This window comes from Bos javanicus, chromosome X, assembly GCF_032452875.1.
Source record: "Bos javanicus breed banteng chromosome X, ARS-OSU_banteng_1.0, whole genome shotgun sequence".
NCBI classification, from domain to species: domain Eukaryota; kingdom Metazoa; phylum Chordata; class Mammalia; order Artiodactyla; family Bovidae; genus Bos; species Bos javanicus.
This window is the reverse complement of record NC_083897.1, coordinates 100628444-100656213: the sequence shown is the minus strand read 5'-3', so window position 1 is coordinate 100656213 and position 27770 is coordinate 100628444. Positions and strand designations below refer to the sequence as shown.

General features: G+C 39.8%; 2 long non-coding RNA genes across 3 annotated transcripts in view; one reads left to right on the top strand and one right to left on the bottom strand.

Annotated features, from left to right (window-relative positions):
• LOC133243444 (uncharacterized) overlaps window positions 1-27770 on the bottom strand; it is a 111967-nt gene that overhangs the window by 29434 nt on the left and 54763 nt on the right. Inside the window, exons 2-4 of one of the 2 annotated variants that reach the window (XR_009735087.1) lie at window positions 14378-14446; window positions 11168-11271; window positions 7672-7755 (exon numbers count right to left, since the gene is read on the bottom strand). This is a non-coding gene — a long non-coding RNA (uncharacterized LOC133243444). The remainder of the gene's footprint in view (window positions 1-7671; window positions 7756-11167; window positions 11272-14377; window positions 14447-27770) is intronic. The other variant, XR_009735086.1, reaches the window with a different exon arrangement.
• Window positions 11413-27169, top strand: LOC133243443 (uncharacterized). The gene is made up of 5 exons (XR_009735085.1): window positions 11413-11815; window positions 23059-23132; window positions 24061-24171; window positions 25636-25677; window positions 26011-27169. It is a non-coding gene; the product is annotated as an uncharacterized LOC133243443 (long non-coding RNA).

Genomic DNA, 27770 nt, shown 5'->3' with positions numbered 1-27770 from the left:
GATATGAAACTTATTTATTGAACGACTACTGTGTAGCAGTCCATCCTAAAGGAAATCAGTTCTGGGTGTTCATTGGAAGGACTCATGTTGAAGCTGAAACTCCACCTGATGCAGAGAGCTGACTCATTTGAAAACACCCTGATGCTGGGAAGGATTGAGGGCAGGAGGAGAAGGGGACGACAGAGGATGAGATGGTTGGATGGCATCACCGACTCAATGGACGTGAGTTTGAGTAAACTCCAGGAGTTGGTGCTGGACAGGGAGGCCTGGCATGCTGCAGTCCATGGGGTCACAAAGAGTTGGACACGACTGAGTGACTGAACTGAACTGAACTGTGTAGCAGGTAAACTATTTAATCCTCACTCATCCAATCATACGGATTTCAAATTCCCATTTAATGGATGAGGAAAATGAAGTTTATAGAAGTGAAGTCACTCAGGTAGTGTTCAAGACAAGATTCAAAGTTGAGTAGGATGGAAAGAACCATTGGATTCTATTACCATCAGATATAGTAGCTGGAATAAAAAGCATACCCAGTTCATTCTCTGACAGTATGGAACGTAACGGCTATCTTTATATGAAAGGCAAACAACAAACAAACCAATTCATGCTACTCACTCTAGTATCAATAAGGAAGATACCCTCTGTAAGCCCAACCTTAGGAGAAACCAGAGGAGAACAAATCAGAAAAGTTACCAAAGCTGAACCTAATCCCTGTTCTGAGGAAACAAACAGGGGTCTGCATGTGAATAGAGACAGAAACTTGGACACCAGCAATAGGACAGGGATTGCAGAAATCTGTTCCAGTTATCCTTTGAGCTATCCCTTGAGATAAAGGGATGACATCTCCAGAGGCCTCCAGTTTTCCATCTGGAAGGGAAACCCAACAGGTCATATCAGATTTTCCCTGAATTGTTTCATTTAGTAATTAGCCATCATCTTATGAAGCAAGAAGGGACTGGTTGAGATAGGATGGGAAAAAGTAGAATGGATCAGAGCACCTCCCTGAGACTGGGTCTAATAGAAAGTTCTGACACAGAACCACAACAGTTCAGTGAAAGCAGTTTCAACATGGAAGGCAGTTCCTGGGCAGCAAGAAGTTTCCCCTTGAACTGTGGGGTATAAAGCTCAAGGAGGGAGTCCTGAGAGGGGAGATGGAAGTTCCATTCACTAGAGCTCATCTGAAGGGGCAGCAGTGATGATGAGCAGCCAGAGAAGCATGTTTTATTTCTGTTTCTTTGACCAAGTGGGATTTCAGTTCCACGATCAGGGACTGAACTCGGCCCCGGCATCACTGCCAAGTCTTAACCACTGGACCAACAGGGAATTCCCATCATTCCATAAATGTTTAATTAACACTGGGCTAGGTTAGTTGTCAATTTCTACAAAATTAAAAGATGCCTGTTCCTTGAAAGAAAGCTGTGACACACCTAGACAGTGTATTAAAAAGTAGAGGCATCACTTTGCTAACCAAAGTCCATATTGTTAAAGCTTTGGTTTTTCCAGTAGTTGTGTATGGATGTGAGAGTTGGACCATAAAGAAAGCTGAGCGCCAAAGAACTGATTCTTTCAAACTGGTGCTAGAGAAGACTCTTGAGAGTCCCTTGGACAGCAAGGAGATCAAATCAGTTAATCCTAAAGGAAATCAACCTTGAATATTCATTGGAAGGACTGTTGCTGAAGCTGAAGCTCCAGTACTTTGCTCATCTGATGCAAAGAACTGACTCATTGGAAAAGACCCTGATGCTGGGAAATATTGAAGGCAAGAGAAGGGGACAACAGAGGATGAGATGGTTGCATAGCATCACCAACTCAATGGACATGAGTTTGAGCAAACTCTGAGGGATGGTGAAGACAGGGAAGCCTGGCATGCTGCAGTCCATGGGGTCTCAAAGAATCGGACACAACTTAGCAACTGAACAACAACTTTTCTTTGGGATAAAAAAAAAAATGGTGGATGCTTTAAATAACAAAACCTACACAAGAGTAAAAAGCATTTTTTTTTTTTTTTTTTTGGCTGCACAGCTTGCAGGATCTTAGTTCCCTGACCAGGGATTGATCAAACCCAGCCCTGGCATCACTGCCAAGTCCTAACCACTGGACCACCAAGGAACTACCTGGAGAAGCATCTTTTGAAGGGCTCCCATCTATGCTTTCAGTTGAGTTTTAGGGATGACAGGGTGTGTGTATGGGTGGGGGCTAAAGTTTTCTTGTAAAGACTATTTTGTCTGAGTCTTTACTTTCCCTTCCATTACCTCCAAAGTGGGTATGTTGTTGTTGTTGTTCAGTTGCTAAGTTGTGTCCGACTCTTTGTGACCCCATGGACTGCAGCACACCAGGTTTCCCTGTCCTTCACCATCTCCTGGAGTTTGCTCAAACTCACGTCCATTGAGTCGATGATGCCATCCAATCATTTCATCCTCTGTCATCCCCTTCTCCTCTTGCTTTCAATCTTTCCCAACATCAGGGTCTTTTACAGTGAGTTGGCTCTTCAGATCAGGTGGCCAAAGTATTGGGATTTCAGCTTCAGCATCAGTCCTTCCAGTGAATATTCAGGGTGGATTTCCTTCAAGATTGACTGGCTTGATCTCCATGCTGTCCAAGTGACTCTCAAAAGTCTTCTCCAGCACCACAATTCAAAAGCATCAATTCTTCAACATTCAGCTTTCTTTATGGTCCAAGTGGGTATGTTGGGGAACTTATACTGGAAGAGGCTTTTGAGACTGCACTTTGTAGGAATATTCTTGGCAAGTTCTGACATAGACATGGCCTCAACTGATGATTCTCCAAGGAATCTGGGTGTTTCATCTGTTCCAGGTGACTTAACAGAGACCACTGTATGAAGGAGCAATGCATATGCATGTGTGGGAAGGGGGCTGGGAAACATTTAGGAGTGGTTTTCCTCTGGCCCCTCCTTGTCTTCCCTGTTTTCTTGTGTCCCTGCTAATTGCTCAGTTGTCCCTGTCTGGTGGTAGCATCCTTTGTGGTTTAGTTTTCTTTCACCCTTTCCTAAGCCCTAACTGATTGAAGACACTACCACAGTCATTTTCAACACACCCACTCTGCTACCTTTCCTGTCTGCCCTGGGCTTAGTCCCAAGGGGACTGATAAATGGGGCTTGTTACAGCTCCCAATTCAGAAGAGGGGACAGCCAGCCCCTGAGACAAAAGTTGAGCTGACAGTGGCTGATTTTGTACAGTTTGGAGAACAGGAGAGAGCAGGGCAGCTGTCTATGGTACATGGCCTGAAAGGAACAAATGAGAAGAGGCCACTGCCCAGTCTGTGAGGAGAAGAAAGGTGAGCATGGTGAAGCTGATTTTCTAGCCAACCCATGACCTACAGGGCTGCCTGTAATCAGCTTCCATGTCCACTCCTTCTTCTCAGAGAACATAGAAAGTGATGTATAGATATGAGCTGACCACACATGTCACTCTCAATTTGAGCATTTCTTTATTTAACAAACACACATAGCATTGACTACATTCCAGTCCCTATCTTGAGGGCTTTGCAAATATTAACTTAATACATTATAACCATAAGGAATAGGTACCAAGATTATCTTATTATTTTACAGATTAGGAAATAGAAACACAGGTTACTTAGCTTGCCCAAGGTCACACCCTTAGTAAGTTCAGTAAGTAAGATACACACTCCCACATACACCCTAGATTTGTGGGCCTTGCTATGCTAAGCTCTTTGCTAGCATGTTACTAAGGAAATGAATGAAATGCCTAGTGTTATATAATACCAAGTAAGAACTGTTTTTATTGTTGTTATTAGCTAGTGGTTTACACCTATAATACTTGCAAATTTGTAAAGAAACAGTTCCTGCTCTGAAAGTGTCAGTTCAAATCCTGGTTCTGCTACTTGTTAGCTGTGAGGTATTGGCCACATTCCTTAATCTCTCTATGCCTCCAATTCTTAATATTTAACGTGGGGATTATAATAGTCTTTAGCTCATTGGTTTGTTGTGATTAGTAAATAGGGTGATGTTTGTACAGCACTCAACAAAATGCCAGGCACAATGTAAGTGTTCAGTAAATATTGTTGTTCACATTGCTACCTGTTGCCATTGAATTAAATTGCTTTTAATCCTTTGGAGTTTCTTTTCATTTTCCCAATTAGTCACTTAATTTCAAGGAGTTCCTGGTACTGCTGCATTGAATTTATTTATGAAAACGTTAGTATGTTTCAAGCCTCCATGTGAGTTATTCCATTTAATTTGAGATTGATGAGACAGGTATAATCTCCATGTTGAGTATGGAAAATGAGGCCAGAGAGAAGGACTAGGTCAAATCTACATACATTCAACCAGTCCTGATGGGTTTTTTTATATCTTTGTAGTCTTCTTTGAACCCTGTCTACACTTGCACAAAAGCACACACACACATACACACACTCCCTTTGCCTTGGGCTCCCTGATTCTGTGTCACCTAACCCAAATTCTTAAATCCCTTGCTATCTGCATTAGCAAAGACTCATTTTCTCCACATGATTCTTTTTTATGGATTTGTTTGTATTTTTGTCTATGCCGGGTCTTTGTTGCTGCACGGGGGCTTTCTCTAGTTGCAGCGAGTAGGGACTACTCTTCAGTGGGGTACACGGGCTTCTCACTGCAGAGGCTTCTCTTGTTGCAGAGCACGGGCGCTAGAGTGTGGGCTTCAGTGGTTGCAGCAGAAGGGTTCAATAGTTGTGGCTTAGTTGCTCCATGGCATGTGGGGTCTTCCTGGAACAGGGATCAAACCTGTGTCTCCTGCATTAGCAGGCGGATTCATAACCACTGGACCACCAAGGAATTCCTCCACTTGATTCTTAAGTCTATGAACAAGTAAGCTTCTGCAGACTGCTTCTTCCTTTCCTGTTTACTCCTCTATTTCCTTAAACTTTTCACTTGCATGTGGGCTTCCCAGGTGGCATAGTGGTAAAGAATCCGTCTCCCAATGCAGGAGACTCAGACAGGCAGGTTTAGTCCCTGGGTCTGGAAGATCGTCTAGAGGAGGAAATGGCAACCCACTTCAGTATTCCTAAAATTCCATGGACAGAGGAGCCTGGTGGGCTACAGTCCAGGGGGTCTCAAAGAGTCAGACATGACTGAGCCACTGAACACACATGCACACGATAGCTATATAGTTATTATCTGGAGAGGAGGCACTATAAGGATTCCACCATATAACAAGTCTAATGTAATTGCCCTCTGCCCTCTGCCCTCTGTCTAGCTCTTGATCTCTCATGCTGTCCCTTTCTCCACTTTCTGACCAGGACCTTACCCCAAATACAAATCTCCTTCTACCCCTAGCCTCAAGTAACTATTGTTTCTTTAGATCTGGCTTCGTGTTTGCTGACCTGCTAAACAAATTCTTGTAGGGCTCTGAGGTGACAATGATTTGGGGTTTGTTTGTTGCCTCCTTCATATTAATCAGAACTTCTTAGAAGCAAAACCCTAACCTGAAAGATTGAAGCTTATGATGAGATTTCAGGCATTGGTATGCAGACCATTTTGTATGTTTTAGAACAGCAAGGAGAGATAAGAAAGCCTTCCTCAGTGATCAGTGCAAAGAAATAGAGGAAAACAATAGAATGGGAAAGACTAGAGATCTCTTCAAGAAAATTAGAGATCCAAGGGAACATTTCATGCAAAGACGGGCTCAATAAAGGACAGAAATGGTATGGACCTAACAGAAGCAGAAGATATTAAGAAGAGATGGCAAGAATACACAGAAGAACTGTACAAAAAAGATCTTCATGACCCAGACATTCTGGAATGTGAAGTCAAGTGGGCCTTAGAAAGCATCACTGCGAACAAAGCTAGTGGAGGTGATGGAATTCCAGTTGAGCTATTTCAAATCCTGAAAGATGATGCTGCGAAAGTGCTGCACTCAATATGCCAGCAAATTTGGAAAACTCAGCAGTGGCCACAGGACTGGAAAAGGTCAGTTTTCATTCCAATCCCAAAGAAAGGCAATGCCAAAGAATGCTCAAACTACCACACAATTGCACTCATCTCACATGCCAGTAAAGTAATGCTCAAAATTCTCCAAGCCAGGCTTCAACAATACGTGAACAGTGAACTTCCAGATGGTCAAGCTGGTTTTAGAAAAGGCAGAGGAACCAGAGATCAAATTGCCAACATCCTCTGGATCATGGAAAAAGCAAGAGAGTTCCAGAAAAACATCTATTTCTGCTTTATTGACTATGCCAAAGCCTTTGACTGTGTGGATCACAAGAAACTGTGGAAAATTCTGAATGAGATGGGAATATCAGACCACCTGACCTGCCTCTTGATAAACCTGTATGCAGGTCAGGAAGCAACACTTAGAACTGGACATGGAACAACAGACTGGTTCCAAATAGGAAAAGGAGTATGTCAAGGCTGTATATTGTCACCCTGCTTATTTAACTTATATGCAGAGTACATCATGAGAAACTCTGGGCTGGAGGAAGCACAAGCTGGAATCAAGATTGCCGGGAGAAATATCAATAACCTCAGATATACAGATGACACCACCCTTATGGCAGAAAGTGAAGAAGAACTAAAGAGCTTCTTGATGAAAATGAAAGAGGAGAGTGAAAAAGTTGCCTTAAAGCTCAACATTCAGACAACAAATAAGATCATGGCATCTAGTCCCATCACTTCATGGCAAATAGATGGGGAAACAGTGGAAACAGTGGCAGACTATTTTTTGGGGGCTCCAGAATCACTGCAGATGGTTGACTGCAGCCATGAAATAAAAAGATGCTTACTTCTTGGAAGAAAAGTCATGACCAACCTAGACAGCATATTCAAAAGCAGAGACATTACTTTGCCAACAAAGGTCCATCTAGTCAAGGGTATGGTTTTTCCAGTGGTCATGTATGGATGTGAGAGTTGGACTATAAAGAAAGCTGAGCACGGAAGAATTGATGCTTTTAAACTGTGGTGTTGGAGAAGACTCTTGAGAGTCCCTTGGACAGCAACAAGGTCTAACCAGTCCATCCTAAAGGAGATCAGTCCTGAATGTTCATTGGAAGGACTGATGTTGAAGCTGAAACTCCAATACTGTGGCCACCTGATGCGAAGAGCTGACTTATTTGAAAAGACCCTGATGCTGGGAAAGATTGAAGGCAGGAGGAAAAGGGGACAACAGTGGATGAGATGGTTGGATGGCATCACTGACTCAATGGACGTGAGTTTGAGTGGACTCCGGGAGTTGATGATGAAAGGGGAGGGGCCTCGCGTTCTGCAGTCCAAGGGGCTGCAAAGAGTTGGACACGACTGAACGACTGAACTGAACTTGTTTGTTTAGTCACAAAGTCGTGTCGATTCTTTGTGACCCCACAGACTATAGCTTGCCATGCTCCTCTGTCCATGGGATTTCCCAGGCAAGAATACTGGACTGGGTTGCCATTTCCTTCTCCAGTGAAGATCATGATAGCTCTAAAATTCCACTATCCAGAATGCTCATTCTTTTGCCCCTCCCCACATAAGACCAACCCGGAATTCTTATGTAAAGACATAAGCTCTTTTGATGAAAATCCTGGAGAAGCAGTGAAGTGTGGTGGTTCAGATTAAGGCTCAGGAGGACAGAAATGCATCACACTTTCATTTATGTTTTCCAACCCATCCTGTCCTGGTATGTGTGAACACACACACACACACACACACACACACACACACACACAGTGTTCTCTTACCTTTCTGCTTCATCAGACTTGACCCAGCAGTTAGCAAAGGGGACTTCTTAGCACAGTGGGAGGAAAATCTCCTGGTGAAGCTCCCTGGCAATGAAAAACATTTGATTATAGCCACACAACCCCATGACTCATTTGCCACTGAAGGGACATCTGATAAGACATAATTGTGCTTTAAAGTTTCTTCTAACCCTAAGATTCTGTGAATTTTACTGCCTCCCACCTTCCTTCAGCAACTGGCCCTCCTGGGTGATGTGGCAATGGAATGTGGGATGTAGATGCTACCAGCTATCACTCCTTCCCTTCAGTACTTTCTGTGAGGAAGTCCAGGACGAAGAGCCACCTCAGTAGTGTGTGTGTCCATGCCTGCTAAGTTCCTTCAGTCATGTCTGACTCTTTGTGACCCTGTGGACTGTAGCCCACCAGGCTCTTCTGTCCATGGGATTCTCCAAACAAGAATACTGAAGTGGGTTGCCATGTCCTCCTCCAAGGGATCTTCTCGATCCAGGGATTGAAACTGTGTCCTGAGTCTGTTACGTCTCCTGCACTGGCAGGCAGGTGCTTTACCACTAGTGCCACCTGGGAAGCCCCTTGGAGTAGCAAGGAGTATTCTTTGTATATGCAAACCTTGATTTGAAAAGATATCTCCATGATGTGATGATTGTCATTTTTCTGGGTGACAGGTGGAAAGGTACACCCAGGACTCAGTAGTGACCTTTCTGTTTGATGGAATCGATGAACATTATGCATTCTCCTGGAACGGTAACTTAATATTTGTTTCATTAAGACTGGGAGAGGTGGCACATGGTGGGGGAGGGAGGAATATCAACCATAAACAGCAGGGAGTGATCTGTCCAAAAGTCAGGGAAGAGAAATATCTACATACATACAGTGGACAGGAAGACTGCCCCAGAAGACATCAGAAACATTCAATTATACATCAGACCCTTGTCAGAAGACTTTTGGGTCTTTGCTTTCTGCACCATGCAACAAAACCTTTCCTGTACCCATGTATGTGCATGCTAAATTACTTCGGTCGTGTCTGACTCTGCGACCCTATGGACTGTAGCCTACCAGGCTCCTCTGTCCATGGGATTCTCCAGGCAAGAATACTGGAGTGGGTTGCCATGCCCTCCTCCAGGGGATCTTCCTAACCCAGGAATCAAACCTGCATCTCTTACATCTCCTGCATTAGCAGGCAGGTTCTGTTGCATGGGAAGCCCATGCATGGGACACAGGGCAATAGAACCTGTGTCCACAAACAGGATATAAAGCCAGATACAGGGCTCCAAAGGAGAAACAATGAGAAATAGTAACAGAAAGAACTAACTTGGCAGACTACAGAGATGAGAATTTTAGGTCTAGCCTACTTTTAACCTGCTGTTTAACCTTGGGCTAGTCTCAATCTTTTCTTTCTTCATCTGAAGAATTATAATGTGATTTCTATTTTGTAAAGATCCTGTGAGAGCTAGATGAGTGTCAGATGAGTCCTACGGAAGCAGAGCCTGAGATGAGGATACCGTGCTTGTGATTTATTAACAAGTAAACCCAGCGAGACCAGTAAGGCAGTGGGGAAGCAAGAGAAGGATGGAAGAAAACTAAGCAAGGCAGAGCCCAGTCTTGGCTCGGCTGCGGGGAGCTCTGGAAAGTAAATTATACCCAAGAGTTGATGCAACTTGAAGGGAGTTGGGCTTTCCTGTTCCAGCCAGTCTTTTGTCAAGGGCCTTGGGTTAGAGGACGGCAGCAAAGTAAACTCCTAGGCATTTCCTGTTCTCTGTGTCTGAAGGGTAGCTTCAAGTTTAGTAAGGGCAGTTAGAAACCAAAGGACAGTGAGGCTGGGAGAGGCATTCGTAGGAAAAGTAGAAGGAATAAGAGGACTCCTGGGCAAAAAAAATGACAGTATCTGCTAAAATGGGAAAATAGCTCATTGGCCAGGGATTCATCAGGGATTACCCAAAGAATAAGGATCTGCTCTCAACCAAGAATGGAATACCAGCTCATCTGATGTTCAGTTATGTGCAAGTGATCTAATACTGAAAGCCAGGACCAGTAAAGGAACATTTAGCGGATGTTGTGTAAGGGAAACACCATTCCTCTCCTCCATTAGACACTCTGTACTCAGTCCTTACACAGGACAGAGAACAGAAATAGATTATATTCGGTTAGGCCCTATTAGAATCACTTTCACTGTGTTAATGCTTGTAAATCCCACCAACCAAAGACCTCCAGGAACAAACTAGTCGTTGCTGAGCTCGTTGGAGCAAAAAAGAACATGTACCAGAAGAACTGCGGGATGTCTTGGAAAAGGGGGGGCAGGGACCTCTGAATAAATTTGGGTTTACTCCAAGTGATTTCCAAGAGAAATCAGGGAAGAAAGGGTCATTCTGGATTGAGCATTTTCAACAGCAGGGACGATTCACCGTTTTGGCATCTCAACGGATTTCATACAAGACAAAAAGAACTCTAGAAATGATCCCTGAAAATATAGTTTTCATATAGGATAAACGAGGCTGGAATTGTCACTTGGCAAAGAACAGCAGTCACTCGTGTTAGTCAGAGAAGAAGGATGTTTAGTCACTTTTTGTGATTACCCAGTGTTTTTATCTTATCTTGTTCCAAATACAATCATGGGGTGACCTCGTCCCAGCTCTGTTTATAGGAGTTGAGACCTGGCTGCCAGCAGGTCCGTTTCTCACTTTCTCTGCTTGTCAGCAGGATGTATTTCATTTTCTCAATGGCACACCCTTTTTTTTTTTCCTCACAAAATTTAAAAGAAACAAGCCTACTAAGTCTGCTCCTGCAGCAGCAGTACAAATTGTAAGGAGCATACCAGCCCTTGTACCACTTGGGATATGCCACAAAATCCCCATGGGAATTTCATTCAGAATTGAATGCCAAGAAAAATGATTCTGCTTGAGACGTGATAGTCTTTCTTCATCATGATAGTAAGCTCTAGGCGATCATTCATCATACTTTTTTTTTTTTTTTGTATTTGGATTTTAGTCCTATTTTTTTAAATTTTATTTTATTTTTAAACTTTAAAATATTGTATTAGTTTTACCAAATATCGAAATGAATCTGCCACAGGTATACATGTGTTCCCCATCCTGAACCCTCCTCCCTCCTCCCTCCCCATACCATCCCTCTAGCTTTTTGGTTGCTCAGAGCCAAATTTGAAACTCCTGTAGACATTGACCTTTAGGTCTAGCACATTTGCATTCACTTTTCTCCCGAATCTGCACTTTCTATTTTCATTTTTACTAGTTTTTCCCCTGATATCGTTAGTTTCTTCAGATAAAGGTGGAGAAGAAATGAAGTCCCACTTTGAGCCATGTTGCACAGCTTGAGGCTAACACAAAATTAGATCTTGCATCAGTTCCCGGTTATCTTATGGGTGTAAGCTGTCTCTTACAATTTAAGAGGAGAGCACCTATCTTTTCCTTTTTCAATTTCCTTCCTCCACATAACACAGTATGCAGAAATGGTAGATAGATGCTACCTGGAAACTCTTTGTCTTTGACGGGATTCTTGCAGTCAGACAGTAGAGGTCACCATGGAGCTGTGTATGATGGAGCTTACAGACTTGGAAACAGCCCAGTGGGTCTGAAATGATAGGAGACTTAATCGTTCGATTCAGATATGTATTCTTTGTGCTCTGGTCCTTCAACAGACAGAATTTTGCCATGGTTGCCTTCAATGTCACTTTGGTAATATAATTGTTTAGAGGAGAGAAGGTGGCTTTTATATATTGTTTACCAAAAAGAATTCCATTTTAAGCACTAAGGAACTCTGGAAAAAAAAATGGTTACAAAATGTGTTTACTTAAATATTGTGAAATGAGGATGGAAATTCGCAGTTCAGAGTATTTGTCATCTGCTCATGACTAGCAGATGGCTGCCTCCTCCTCCTCCTCCTTTGCAAGCCGAGTGACTCACATCTTACAGGGTGTGCAAATTGAAATTTCGAAACTCTCCACAGAGTAGAGGTGGCAGTGCCATAACTCGACGCAGGAGAAGTGTGCCAGCCAGATGACTTTGCCAGCCAGCATGCTGCCAAAGACTTAACAAAATGTCTCTCTCATTGGAAAGAAAAGTGTTTGCCTGTCTCTCCGCACATGTTCAATGCACCATTTCTGAAAGGATATAAGGTATGCTTCAGGCTGTGGGTGAGCCTGTCTGTTGTGCAAGGGAGTGCGTAGTCTACTGTCCCAGAGTGAGGTAGTAATTGCTCCTACCAAGGTGAATCATACAAGATGGACTCACCTGTTTTGGCTTGTCAGCTCTAGGATGGTGGCAAGTCTGCCTCCAGCCATCAACAGAACAAAGTCTGAGTGATTATCACATGCTCCAATAAATGGAAGGTTAAATACAGTTTAGAAAGATACAAGTCATCTAAGTTCAAAGTTTTTTTTTTTTCCCTCTTTTGTTTAATTAAGAGGAACTCTGGGTCTGCTATGCTTAACCAAAAAATGAGGGCTGTATTTTAGGTAATTATATTTGTTTTAAAAAAAATGGAGTCCTGCCAACTAGATGAACTAACAGCAAAATTGACTTTTAGTTACAGATCCCACTTCCCTTCATGCAGTAGCTAGTTACCAAAGAGCCCCCTACCCAGCCCCCCTGCAATGAACTGCAGATGTGAATACTCTGGTATTCACATCTTTGTGTAGCCCCTTCCTTTCGAAGTCAGAGAGAGCCTTGTAGCTCCCACATGTGTCTCCTAGAATATCGGCTCTAGGAGAAGACAACTGTCACATAAGAAGTCTGACTACCCTGAGATTGCTTTACTTTGAGGAAGCTCAAGCTGTCACTTGAAGAACCTGTGTAGAGAGAGGAAAATGCCTGGTAAGCCCCTAGCTATTTCAGGCTTCTCAGCTGATAAGCCAGACATGTGACTAAAGAAGCCATGCTGGACATCCAGTTGAGGGGAGCCTTCAGATGACTGACTGCAACTGACTGCAACCACCTGGGAGAGCCCAACATCACCTAAATAAGCTCAGTCAACCTACAGGGCCATGAGAGATAATAATACATTTTTTAAAGCTACTGTTTTGCTGTTGTTTGTTAAGCAGCAATAGATATTACCCAAACACTTTATATTGAAAGAGTTAAATATGAAATTCTTGCAATTGCACTGACCTGGCTCTCTTTTTTTTCTCACCCAAGATAGTGTTTATGAGGAAGCCTCATAATCTCTATTTTTTTTAAAATTTTCTTTTACTATGTTTTGTTAGTTTCAGGTGTACAGCAATGTGATTCAGTTACATAGGTTGTTGCAAGCACTTTTGATAAGATCTGATCCTCCAATATTTTCTAAGGGAACTTAGACACTAGTAATGTGATGAACATACAAGTGAAGACAGAAACAGAATGCCCTTAAGGGCTATATTACTTGGGGACATATTCTATTGAACTAAGAAGTAGGAGAAAACTTGCAAGTCATTCAGTACAACAGTAGAATTGTCATTCCTGGGGCTCTCATTCTTTGTTCATTATTGAGTACCAAGGAAAGTTATGACCAACCTGCTGCTGCTGCTGCTGCTAAGTCGCTTCAGTCGTGTCCGACTCTGTGCGACCCCAGAGACAGCAGCCCACCAGGCTCCCCCATCCCTGGGATTCTCCAGGCAAGAACACTGGAGTGGGTTGCCATTTCCTTCTCCAATGCATGAAAATGAAAAGTGAAAGCAAAGTCGCTCAGTCATGTCCTACTCTTCGCGAACCCATGGATTGCAGCCCACCAGACTCCTTCATCCATAGAATTTTCCAGGCAAGAGTACTGGAGTGGGGTGCCATCGCCTTCTCCGATGACCAACCTAGATATCATTTTAAAAAGCAGAGACATTACTTTGCCAACAAAGGTCCATCTAGTCCAGGCTATGGTTTTTCCAGTAGTCATGTATGGATGTGAGAGTTGGACTGTGAAGAAAGCTGAGCACCGAAGAATTCATGCTTTTGAACTGTGGTGTTGGAGAAGACTCTTTAGAGTCCCTTGGACTGCAAGGAGATCCAACCAGTCCATTCTAAAGGAGATCAGATCTGGGTGTTCTTTTTAAGGAATGATGCTAAAGCTGAAACTCCAGTACTTTGGCCACCTCATGCAAAGAGTTGACTCTGATGCTGGGAGGGAGAAGGGGACGGCAGAGGATGAGATGGCTGGATGGCATCACCAACTCGATGGATGTGAGTCTGAGTGAACTCCGGGAGTTGGTGATGGACAGGGAGGCCTGGCATGCTGCGATTCATGGGGTCACAAAGAGTCGGACACGACTGAGCGACTGAACTGAACTGAGACACCTAAAACGTGTAAATAACTGGAGATGGATGAAAATGTCATGACGAGTTATTTAGAATAATGAAGAGATGATGTTATCAAAGGAGATTAAAGGCTCTAAATTAGGAGAGCTTAACTGAACAATGGTTAAGGAATGGCAACATACAAGAATGTCAATGCCAAAGAGAAAAGCCTATCTTAGTCATTTGTAGCTCTGGGTTAGAGCCAGTGAGGGAGGAGAAGAAAGAGGGACAGGGAGCAATGGAGTCGAGAGAGAGAAACAGGCTCAGGATTTAAAGTAGGACTTTTAGGTGAAAGTCTTTTAGGTTAAAGTCTTTCCAGTCAACCACAACCAATGAAATTTAAGCAGAAAAATTTTAGTATAGCAGAAAAAAAAGTACCAGCATGCCTGTCCGGAGGTATTTGTTCAGCTACTTACAGTATAAACTTGGCGAGTCTCTTGTCCTCTCTGGGTCTCAGGAAGGCATGTTGTAACTTATAAAAGACTCTACAAAGGCAAAGTATTATATCAATTATAATAAAATGAGAAGTAGTACTTTATCATGCAATCTAAGTTCCTTTTCAACTATAAAAAACGTATGGTTCTATACTATAGAAACAGGAAACAGTTGTAGAATTTAAAAACTAGATAATTAGGCTTATAGACTCGAGATATGGATAAAAAGCTTTGGTTGAGATTTCGTGTAGTATTTAAAGGAAAGCCAGTATGTGGCAGATGCTAATAAAAATATTTGTGGGTTGACTGAATGAGCTATTCCTTGGACACCAAGGACAAAAATGGCTGAAAAAGCAGACACACCAAATATAAGTCTGTCTTTATGTCTTATTTTATGAATTTTTCTCACTTGGTTCTATTGCTTGGCAACACTGATATCAAAATTTCTAAGGAATATTTAGTATTGCTTCTCTATTCTCAAGATAAATGGGGAAGCAGGTATTTTTCCCAACTAATGTTAACTCAGTAATTTATAATTATTTTTATTTTTACATTTTTATTAAGGAAAATCACAAGCACATAGAGTAAATAGACTAGCCATCACCCAGATTCAGCAATTATCAACATTCTACAATTCTAGTTTTATTTATACCTCCATCATTTCTTACTCCCACTGGATTATATGTGGTTATTTGGGGCTTCCCACATGGCACTAGTGGTAAAAGAACCCTCCTGCCAATGCAGGAGACCCAAGAGACCTGGCTTCGATTCCTGGGTCCGGAAGATCCCCTGGAGGAGGAAATGGCAACCCACTCCAGTGTTCTTGCCTGGAAAATTCCATGGATAGGAGCCTGGTAGGCTACAGTCCATGGGGTCACAAAGAGTCAGACATTACTGAGCACACAGTCCCATCCATTTTTAAAATAGATTTCCCTCCATCTAATAAAACAAAATTTAGCATTCCATTTATCTTAGCCTAGTGTACTCATTTATGGGTGTTTTAATTTCCCATATTTTTAGTATATTGGTGAGTTGCAAAGAACTTCCCTAGGGTGCCATTTCTTCTGACTCTGGATTAAGTAAAATTGCATCCATTTTAGAAAAGCTTTCTGTGGATAAGTCCCCTTGTATTGTAAAGAGGATTTTCAGAGCTGTCCTATTTAAAAAGGGATCCATATCACTCAGATGTCTTGGTTACACCATTAAAACTCACTATAGCTGGTTAAGCAGAAAACGTATCTAACAACTTTGAGAAGTCTCTTTAGACCCTCTGAGAGATTAGAGATCCAGGCTTGAAGATATATGGGCAACACTCAAATGTCACTTCAGAATGGGAATCCAGAAAGGGATCCACCATTGCTGCCACTGGGCACAGACCTCACAGATTTCCCCACTGATCATGGACAATGAATGTTGAACTGCTGTTATTATTGTTCCTGAAAGCCATTGCCTCTGCCATCATCTTCAGAGAGTGGTCTCGACCCTGCCCACTTCCTCATATGTGTCTCTTTTAAACTGAAATCTCATTAAGTACACTTCATTGGTTTGAGTGTATTCATTGGCTGAGGTGTTTATACCCTAGTTTCCAGAAAGGCTGAAAGAGTGACTTTTGGAATTCTAGGTCGGGAAAACCAGATGCATGAGGTGGGCTGATCCCCAAATTTAGGTATTCAAAAGATCTGACTGGCCACAAATTATGACATGTGTTTATTAAAGGAACTTTAAATTGAATGGTCTTTGAAGGAATTCCTAGACTATGAAAGGGATAATACAGTTGATGGACCTACATGTTAGAAACAATTTGTTCATTTCTTCTTGGGAAGGGGGAAATCATTATTCTTTTAACTTAAAAAAGAAAAGCCATATGCGCTGTTTTCTCTAGCTTTAATATCTTCTATCTTCTGGATTCTCTCCAAAATCTTCAAACCTCTTTCATTTTAGAGGTCCCCAGTGTTCTGACTTGGAGAATCCCAGGGACAGGGGAGCATGGTGGTCTGTCATCTCTGGGGTCGCACAGAGTCAGATACTGAAGCAACTTAGCAGCAGCAGCAGTATTTCCTTCTGTTCTAAGCTTCCCCCACTCTACCACCTTAGAATTTTTCTAAAATACTTCTTATTCTAAGCCATTCTCTGACACTATATTTTCTTTGCTCTGCAATTTTCTCTCATTTAAAAAAAGTTTTCTACAGCATATATGCTTCCCTTTATAAGGAAGAATGTGTCTCAAGAGCTATAAAAAGACAATGTTAACTGATATACACTAACTCACTCCCCAGGAATTTCACAATTACAGGCATGTTGGGATACTTTTTCTAAGTGAATGTAGTAAGCCATCTATTTTCTACTGAAAAAAAAGAAAGTAAAAAAGACAAATTAAGGAGGTAAGATATTTGCTCTTATAGACTTAGAAGATACTGTAAAACATCTATAATTCATATTAAACATCTTTTGTTTGACCTACATCTTCCATTACCTCCCTTTCTGTTACTTGCTGGAAGATCATACTCACTCTTTCAAATGGAATTTGGATAATAATTTTCCTTTCAAAAGACAAAAGAGCTTTACATTAGGTAAAGAAATACTGAAATGTGTTTATTATACATTATCCAAAATAAATATACCAAAGGTCACTTTTGAAAATGATTTTATGTGTAAAATAACTTATGCTAGCCTTCCCTGAGGGATATAAACTATAAAGCTAGCACAAAAACATTTCTCTCCAGTTAATTTTCTTCTGTGTGTCACTAAAATACCAAACTCAGCTACTTACATAATAACCACAAGTAGAGTCACTTTAAATGTTTGAAACATTCAAGTTGTCCCCTCTTCCTTTAAGAAATATAATTTAATAGGCAATTCAGTGAAAATATACTACCCAAATGTTTGATGGCTTGAACTGAAATCAGCCATCAAGCAAAGCCTGTTTTATATTTAGATTTTTTGAGGGGTCAGGTTGGATTCTCTTTTTTTGTTGTTTTGCATCATAGAATGCAAATGAAACATTTAAGAGATAGAGGCCAAACTAAATGTCAATGTGAAATATGAAATAAGGTCAACTTTATTCTGATTAATCAACTCCTGGACTTGACTAAAACACAGAGTTTCATGATAGAAAGGGTTTGATTATTTTGCAGTCTTTGTTACTAGTTTAAAGGAAAAAAGTATTAAAATATTATTTATTTCCTTCCATAAAAAATGGTAAATGCTTACTCTGGAACAAACAAAAAAAATAAGATTTACAACCTCCAATAAACACTGACAGAGGTATGAAAGAGAAAAAGCAATTTAAAATTTAAAATAAGCAGTTTGTATTAATTTTCTATTTCTGTAAAACAAATGACCAGAGATTCAGAAACTTAACACAATAGGCATTTATTATCTTAAAGCTTCCATAAGTCAGGATCCTGGTCACCACTTATCTGGGCTCTCTGCTCAGGGTCTCACAAGGCCTACAATCAAGGTGTCAGCTAGGCAGTATTGTCATCATAGGCTTGACTGGGGAAGGATATCCTTCCAGGTTCCCTTAGGTTGTTGGAAGCAGTAATTTCCTTGAATGTAGAACTCACGGCAGCTTTCTTTTTCAAGGTCATTAGGAGAGTGGAGAGCTAGTTTGCTCAGAGGCTTCCGTATAAATTGGAAGGTAATCACAGGAGAGCTAGCTCATTATCTTTGCAATATGCTGTGGGTTAGAAGCAAGTCACCAGTTCTGCCTGCTACTCAAGGGGAGGAGATTATACAGAGTGAGAACATGGGGGCCATAAGAACAACATAATACGGGGTAGAATTCCATTTCTACCACATTAGAAGCACAATTGAAACAAACACCAATGAACCCCAGGGCAGACGGTTTACCAGAGAGAATGCCCTTTGATTAACATACTTGTTGGTATTTATAACTATAAGATTAATAACCACAAGATTCCCGGGTATTTCAAGGATTTAAAGGTAACCTGTTGAAAGACTCTTGACTATGCAAAACCTAGCAGAGTACCCTGCCCTGCTGTGGCCTTGGCCAATTTTCAGCTCAGGCCACAGATGAGCTTCAGGAGTCCACCCTGTCCACAGTGTGTAGGATCACATATAAGTATACTGAGCACAGACAATTGTGTTTGTGACACTACTGATGAATTACTCCTACTCAGATCAATAGGTATTAAGACCCTTGAGGGACCTACAGAGTCTGTTCAGCCACTGCAAGCAGAGTCTTCCTTGAATGTCAGCAGTGAGTTTAGTCATCTCATGAGGAGAATCAAGCAGAAGTGAGGTTAAGCACTCTTCAGGTGAGAGAAAAATAATATGGTGAGTAGTAAAATAAGGAAATGAAGGGCTGCACTTCCCCCTTTTGAAAGCTTACTTCGGCTCCAAGTCTTCAGTTCAAAGGCTGTAGCCTGTATGCATTCTCTTTAGCACGTGTTCATTTACAAAACCAGGATTATGGAGCAAAACTAATGTGGGAACTGAGGATAATATACACTTTAGATATTTTCCGCATTGTGGAAAGAAGAAATAAACTATACTCTTGTGTTAGTTTGGATTCTCTGAGAAGCAGATGCTGAAATAAAGTTAGGAGGGCAAAAGGTTTATTGGGAAGAAACACCCTCGAGGAAACAGAATTTGGAAAGGAATGCTGCATCTGCCACAATTCCATATGGCCTATGGAGGTCACAGATTTGACCTTTAGTTAAAAAAAAATCAAGAAAGTTTCTGGTTTTGTGGGATTCGGGCCCTGTTTACAACAAGGAGGACTATTTCACAGAACCTCAGGGGTTTAAGCAAATTCTCAGAGGTTGTCCATTTCAACTCTTCATCTTTAGACAGGAATGCAGTGAATCATTCTGATGGTAAGGGGTGGCGGGGGGACTTTCCCATCTCTGAGAAGGTCCAGGTAGGTGGTTTTAGAAATCTCTTGTTTGGCTAGTTCATTAAGAGGTTGCAGACATTTGAAAATTTCTAAGTGAATCCTCCAGGTCTACTCCAGGTTAGGAGCAAGGCAGTATTTTCTTGTGGTTCCTTTTCTTTTGCTAGTCCCTCATAGGTTGGGACTTACGTATCCTCTACTATTATCCTCTTCTTATTGTAAACAGTTTCCCAAAGAGAACTCATCCACTGCCATGGTTTCAATTTTTATCTGTAGAGTTGTCGTTCTCAACTAGGGGCTATTTTGCCTCACAGGGGACTTCTGGCACTGTCTGAAGACGTTTTGGTTGCTATGATTGGGGAAGTGCTACTGGTATTTAGAGGACATAGACAATGGATGCTATTAAATATCCTACAGTCCCTCACAACAAAGAATCATACCGCACAGATTTCCCACAGTGCCAAGGCTGAGAACCCCTGCTGTATAGAGATGATTCCAACTCCAGATCTCCTACCCAGGTTTCACTTGCAAGCTCTACATGGCAAGATGAAGAATTTTTGACTTATTTTCTAAATAAAGTTAAAAGCAAGACCACCAGATGAAGAGATGCAGGGGAGCAGAGCTGACCCACAGGAACAGTCACAGTGCCCACCTAGGGTGCACAGTATTTTAGGTGCCCTCGAAAACGTTTTAACTTCTTTTGAAATCAGGAGGAAGCAAATGAATATGACAACAATGAATATATAGTAATGGATTAACCTATACCAACTCAGTGGTAAAGCATAATTTTTAGGGTTTTTTGGAGGAAGAGATTCATGAAGGCAAAAGTGTCTAGGCCATGAAAATCATAATACAGTCCTTTCAGGGAGGAGAAGGAGGCATAGGAAATGTGGAGAGTGGGTAGAGTGTGAAACATTATTGTGGGCAGTGGGAAAGCAGCTTTAGGGGGAAAAAATGTATGAGTTTTGGTAAGACTACTGGGTGTTATTAAGTGCCCACTTGCAGTTGGTATTCATCAATTTATAGGCATACTGATTTGTCTAGTGCTGGAATTCTCTAGCCAAGCTCAGCTGCATGGACACAGCAGAAAGCAGGCAAATGTTTGGGATGTTCTAGCGCTGGCCATTTGGAGTAAAGGAGATCAGAGACTTTGCAAGAGAATTTATAGAATAATGAAGTGAGGGAGTGAAACTGGACAAAGAGTGAAGTAATAACAGAATGGACACTTTGGATTGAGATTAAAAAGTCGATGAATTAGAGACTCCACTCAGAATGAAAAAACTAACACATGTGTTCTGATTTGTGAGATTTGGGGAAGATAGCATGTGTCCAAATATCTACTCTGGTATATGACAAAAGCTAGAAAATTTGACAACATAGATTTTGTTACTCTAGGAGTTGCTAGAGTCATTTTGTCAATTTGTCAAACTTGCCAATTTCTCAAGTTCTCTGTTAAAATGCAGACATTATTGAGAAAGGGAAAAAAATTATACTCTTAGTTAGCACCTCAGCTTATAACTAGTTATAATTGAGACCAATAGGGAATAGAACCTTGAATGTGGAACTAGGAAGCACACCAAGTCAAATAAAGATCTATTTGCCAAAAATCAGTTCAGCTTGTAGAGTGGCCAACATGACAAATTGCCAGTTGCAGTAGTATTGATTCACCAAAAAATGATTTCTGTTTATTAGTATAAAATTTGTAGCAATCTATGTCGAATGAGACAGTTCACCAACCACTGAAGATTTTCTAAAGCTTAATTTCAGTTAATGTAGTTTAGCTTGGGTTTCACTTTTAATTTGCTGCGGCCACAGGGATTTTACCATAGAATTATCAATCTCAGTTGAAGCTCATTTTCTTGGGTGATTCACATTTCAGAAATTGAGCACTTTTCATCTGCTTTTTGGGAGACAGTTATCCAAGGCTCTCTCATGTTTCTGTACATCTTGTAAGCAAGATAAGCATCTTGTAAGCAAGACAAGACTATCTTTGTTCTGATTTGTCTTTTCAAGGATATTTGTATAGTGAACAGTGTCTCCCTCCTAAGCAAAGGACAAGGATGTTTACTTTCCATTTCAAAAGATTCGGGTTCCCTAAGCTCAGAATTCTTCTCTTGTAATACAGCTCTGTGTGGGTGTGTGGGGGGATATCATCTGGCCGTCTACCCATCACTTTTGGGAATTGGGGCTCAGGGAACCTGCACCAATGTGCTGATAATCTAGCTTCTGCTGTTTCTTTGAGTAATAAATTTCACTTCACTTCTGACCTAGGAGTCTCCTGTCTTATGTTGGCACCCATGGAACTATGTCAGACTGAGTTTTTAGATAAGTGGAGTGAAATCTGAGACACTTTGCAGTTCTTGACACTGCCCAAAACTCGTGCAAAATATTCATTTTTATCAAGTCTGTTTAACAAGTCTGAATTAAAATAATTGCAAAATACTATGAGCTGAATTAAAAATACATTGGATGAGCAAATCCTTCTACCTTGGTTCTGAAATCCTTGGTATTTGAGATATGAGCAACACTTGTAATTTGAAATACACAAGTAATTCTCAGTTTAAAAGGTCATATATCCAAAGTATTGAAAAATCTAGAATTCATTGAACTTTACCTATCCATGATGAAAGGCAGGCACAAAACATCTGCAGAAAAACTAGATTCAGTGAAATCTTTATGCTGGTAACCTAAACTGCACAAAAATTTCCAAAAGCTGCTACAAACATCCCAGCCAATTTGGACTGCTATAAATGTAAATGGTTAAATGAATCAGTTTTTAAAATAATTTGATAAATTTAGCAAATTTTTCATTCATTGAGTTGGCCTAGGGGAAAGGGAGGGGTCAGAAGACTTGGGGGGGTGTGGGAGGCACCAAGGCAGGTGTCCCCAACCGCATGGTTTAAACAAGAACACTAGCCTGTGGCCAAGGGAATCTTCATAGGTAGATAAGAACTAATATTATTTGGCCTTTCTCCACAGAAGTTGGTACGAGATAATTGCTCCATCAGACTGAAACAATCACATCTAATAAAAGCTCTAGTGATTAAGAGCTGATGTTTTAGTGACCTAGGTTCAAGATGTGGCTTTTACAATTTTACCTAATCACTTAGAACCTCAATTTCTACATCTTAAAAGTAGATATAATCGTTAACATTTGTTTCTCAAGGATATTGTGAGAATTAATTGAAATATGCATTTAAATTGCTTAGCATGAGATCCACCATAAAGGAAGTGCTTAATAGTCATAGTGTGAGATGTTAGTAAAAATGAATTTTTTATATTGGAATTTCAAAGCATTTTTATCAAATATACTTATTTCCTTGCTTACTTTTGTGTTTTAGTAACTTTTTCTTTAAACATTTAAGGGGGAAAGGCACAAAGATATAGCACTTTCTAAAGAGCATATTGGGTGAGATGGATGTATTTTAGAGAATCCAGATACTGCATCCCACTTTAGATTTTGGCAGAACAGCAAACGAATTTTGCAAAGACTCTGTCCTTTAATTATTACACAACTATGTATTAAAAGGAATTTAATCCATGTGGTATTTTTGATCAATTTGCAATTAATTAATAAAACTATGGTGTTGTAAAAAGTATTTGATGTTCAAGCAGTTATTTACCTCCTACTCTCTTTATAAGTTACCCTTTCCTTTTGGAGGTTTACTTTTGGAAGTTGAGTGACATGGCAATTAATGTTCACCTAAGATAAGTCTACTGTACTTTGAATACTTAGTGCTGCAGAGTCAGGTAAATACCATGACTCAGTATCCCTAGAGGTAGAATTATCTTTATTGTCAAACAGACAACTTTTGAAGAGAGATTACCTTAAGCGGAATCCTGCTACCTTCTCCTAGATGGAAATTGGTGAAAACTGGGGTAAGTCTGGGTACTACTACTATTTCAATGACTAGTGTTACTGGCTACAATTTATTGAGCACCTACTATGTGATAAACACCTAATTTACATTTACTTATGATTTAATTCTTGTAACAGCCCTATAATGTAAACATTACTACGTTTTTGCTGATGAGGAGACAGGCTTAGAGTTTAAGGAACTTGGTCAGGATTATTCAGCTTATAAGTGACAGAGCAAGATGCCACTGAACCCTTAGTCCATCATTTGCTGCTTCATTTGGGCCTGAAAAAACTTTGATCTGAGATTAACAGTGTTCTGGATATATCCCAGGAGTGGTCTGAGTTAAACTAGCATGAACCAGAGTGGGGTAGGGACTGGTCCCACTCAGGTGGGAAGGTGAAAGAAAGCAAGGTATTGAAAGAAGAAGGTGTGTTGTAAGATACTAAGGAAATGAACTAAGTCAGTGTAGGTGGGTTGATGTGCAGGGTCCAGATTTAAGATTTGTGTCTGATGATTGATCAGCTATATATGTGAGTGTGATGTTCTGAATGGGTCCAAAATTTATTATAGGAGTGGTTAACTGTAACTCCATTAACAGAGAAAAGATGGTGGAGGAGCAGCAATTCATAGTAGTGTCAGCTTTCTGACCATAATGCAATTAATTTAGGAATCATTTTTGGAAGATAACTACACATAATCTTTTAAAAAATTGTTTGGAAACTAACAAATATAGTTCACAGTAACTATTGGTCAATAAAGAAATCATAATGAAAATTAGAAAATATTTAAAACTGAATAATAACTGAAATTTTGCACATCAAAACTTAGATGCCAATAGAACTTTATTTAAAAACCAGAAAAAACTTAGATGCACATAAAGCTATATGTAAAGTAACATTTGGGGCTTCCCCAGTGGCTCAGCAGTAAAGAATCTGCTTTCAATGCAGGAGATGCAGGAGACACAGGTTCAATCCCTGGATTGGGAAGACCTCTGGCAGAAGGCACGGCAACCCACTCCAGTATTCTTGCCTAGAGAATCCCATGGACAGAGGAACATGGTGGGCTATAGTTTAAAGGTTCACAAAGAGTCAGACATGACTAAAGTGACTGAGCACGTACTCATGCAAAGTAACATTTAGACCTTTAAATGCATATGTTAAAAAAGAAGCCTGAAACTGATCTCAGTAAAATAAAAATAAATTGTAAAATGGAAAAAATTAAAAACAAGAAAAAAATGAATGAAGTAGAAAAAATACAGAAATCAACAAAATGAAAAAAGGCTCCTTTGAAAAGACAAATAAAATATATAGACCTCTGATAAGACTGTGCAAGAAATCAAGGAGATAAGGAACAAATAATCAATCCTATGAACATATGAGATATTTACTTCAATGTATGAAGCAAACATTGGTAGAACTGAAGGGCTAAACAGACAAAACCACAGTTATAGCTAGAAACTTCAAACGTCCTCTCTTAACAACTATAAAACGACTAGATGAAAATCAGCAAGGATATAGAACTCAGTAATACCACTGACCAACAGAATCTAATTCACATTTATAGAATATTTCATCCCAAAACAGTAAAACACACATTATTTTCAACTGCCTATGAAATATTCCTCAACAAAAACCATATTCCAACTCATAAAACAAGTCTCAACAAAATTTTAAGTTGAAATTATACAGTGTATTTTCTCTGATCATAATGGAATCACACTAAAAATCAATAATAGAAAGATATCAGGAAAATCTCCAAACACTTTGAAATTAAACAAAACACTTTCTAATAACTCATGGGTTAAAGAGGAAATCTGTATACCTGTGGCGGATTCATTTCGATATTTGGCAAAACTAATACAATATTGTAAAGTTTAAAAATAAAATAAAATTTAAAAAAAAGAAAATATGACATCAAAATATGTATGATGCAACTAAAGTAGTGCTGAGAGGGAAATTTATAGCATTAATGCTTTCATTAGAAAGGAAGAAAAGTCTCAAATCAGTAAGTCTGTACCTCAAGAAACTAGAAAAAGAAGAGCAAAATAAAGCAAAACAAGTGGAAGAAAGAAAACAATACAGATAGCAGAACTCAATGAAATGAAAAACAAGAAAACAAATGAGAAAATCAATGAAACAAAAAGATGTTTCTTTGAAAGATCAATAAAATTGACAAACACTAAGAGATACAAAAATAAAGAGAGAAGACTCAATCACCAAAAATAGAAATAAAATTGGATATCACCTGCAGTCATTAATAAGGATAAGAGACTATTACAAACAATTTTATACACATAAATTCAACAACTTAGATGAAATAGACCAATTTCTCAAAAACCGTAAATGATCCAAATTCAGCCAATGTGAAATGGATCATCTGAGTGGCTCTACAACAATTAAAGAAGTTGAATTTATAATTTGAAAATTTCCTCTCAAAGAAATCTCTTGGTTCAAATGTTTCCACTAAAGAACTTTACCCAACAATTAAAGAATTAACACCAATTTTTACATAATCTCTTCCAGAAAATAGAAGAGGAAGAAATGCCTTGTAATACATTTAATGTGGTGAGTATTACCCTGATATTAAAACCATACAAATCAGTTCAAAAAGAAACTATGGACCTTATCTCTCATGAACTTAAGCACAAAAATTCTCAAGAAAGTATTTTTAAATTGAATCCAGAAATATCTAAAAAGAATTGCTACATCATAGCTATGTTAATGTTCTATTGCTGCTGCAACAAATTACTGCAAATGTAATTGTTTAAGCAACATATATTACTTTATAGTTCTGTAGGTTAGAAATCCAACATGGATCTCACTGAGCTAAAACCAAGGCATTGGTTGTGTTACTTTTTGGAAACTTTAAGAGACATGCTGTTTCCCTGTCTTTTTCAGTTTTCAAGTGCTACCAACATTCCCTGGGACATGACCCCTCCCTTCATCTTCAAGGCCAGCAATATTGCATCTCTCTAAGCATTCTTGGTAGTCAAATCTTCTGATCACAGCTGGGAAAAGTTCTCTGCGTTTAAGAATTCAGGTGACTAGATTGGGCACACACTAACTATCAATGATGATCTTATCTCACAGTCCTTAACCTTAATCTCATCTGCACAGTCAGTCCCGTCTGCCATATAAGTAGCATATTTATGGTTTCATGAAGATTAGATTGAGGGCATCTTTGGGGCCAGTATTCTGCCTACCTTAGCTCCCAAGTAGGACTTATTTCATGTATGGCAATCATTGTAATCCACTATATCAACAGGCCAAAGAAGAAAAATCACATGATCATATCAGGAAGGGTGTTGGACAAAATTCAATACCCATTCATGATTTTTAAAAAAGAAATCTTAGTGTTGCAGTCCATTCTGGCTGCTATAACAAAATACTAGAGACTGGGTGGCTTATAAGCAACATTTCTGGAGTCTAGGAAGTCCAAGATCAAGGCACCAGTATAATCAGAGGAGGAGGGCTCTCATGCTGATTCATAGCTGGTGTTTTCACATAGTGGAAGATATGAGGGTTCTCTGAGGTGTCTCGTTTAGAAAGCACTATTTCCATTCAAGAGAGCTCTACCTCATGATTGAACCACCTCCCAAAGGCCCACATCCTGATAGCATCATCTTTGGGGATTAGGATTTTAACTAAGAATTTTGGAAAGACACAAATCATTTAGATCACAACACTTAGCAGACTAGAACTAAGTGGGAATGCCCTTGGGGTGCTAAGGAGCATCTATAGAACACAGGTAATCTCATACTAAAGAGTGAAAGGTTGAATAATATATCCTTAAGATCAGGAACCAGATAAGGGTGCCCATTCTCATCGCTTATATTTGATACAGTATTGGATGTCTTAGGCAGTACAATACAGCAAGAAAGGGATATAATAAAAAGATTCATATTCAGAACATGTAACTCCTGCAAATGAATAAAAATCAAACCACCGAGAAAATGTTTATTATTTTCTTTACAAGAGAGCAAATACAAATGGCCAAATAACATAAGAAAAGGAGCTTATCATTAGTGATCAGGGAAAACCATAATGGAATACCAATGCAAAATCAACAAAGTATGCAAAATTACATATTTCTTCTTATATGCTGAGAGAAAGAAATTTTACAAAATAATTCACAATACAGTAATTCAATTTTATGAGATTCAAACAGGACCTGGATAGTGCTTTACAATTATTTGTCAAACTGTATACATTTTAATGGAATTTTCTATATGTATGTTTTATTTCACAGTACTTAAAAATAATACAATAAATTAAAATTTACAATTTCACAATAATAAAATATATTCAAAGAATACCTATATACATCCAAGTCAAAAGCGTTTAAAAATATTGGAGTAACCCAAAGCAGAACAAAAACTAGTAAAGATAAAAGCAAAAATCAGGTGACATCTTCAAGATGGTAGCGTAGGAGACCCCAAACTTCATCCGCCCATCAAGATCAGTAATTAGCTATCCATGAACAAAAACCAAACAACAAAAAGCAGCTCTGCGAGTGCTCTGAAGTCTACTAAAATCTACTTCAGCAATGGAGTGGAACCAAAAAATGTGAAAATAACCACACAAAAAGGGAAGGAAGACAGCTGCATTTTGCCTGCATCATCCCATCTCACAGCCCACTGGCACTGTTCAGCACCCAG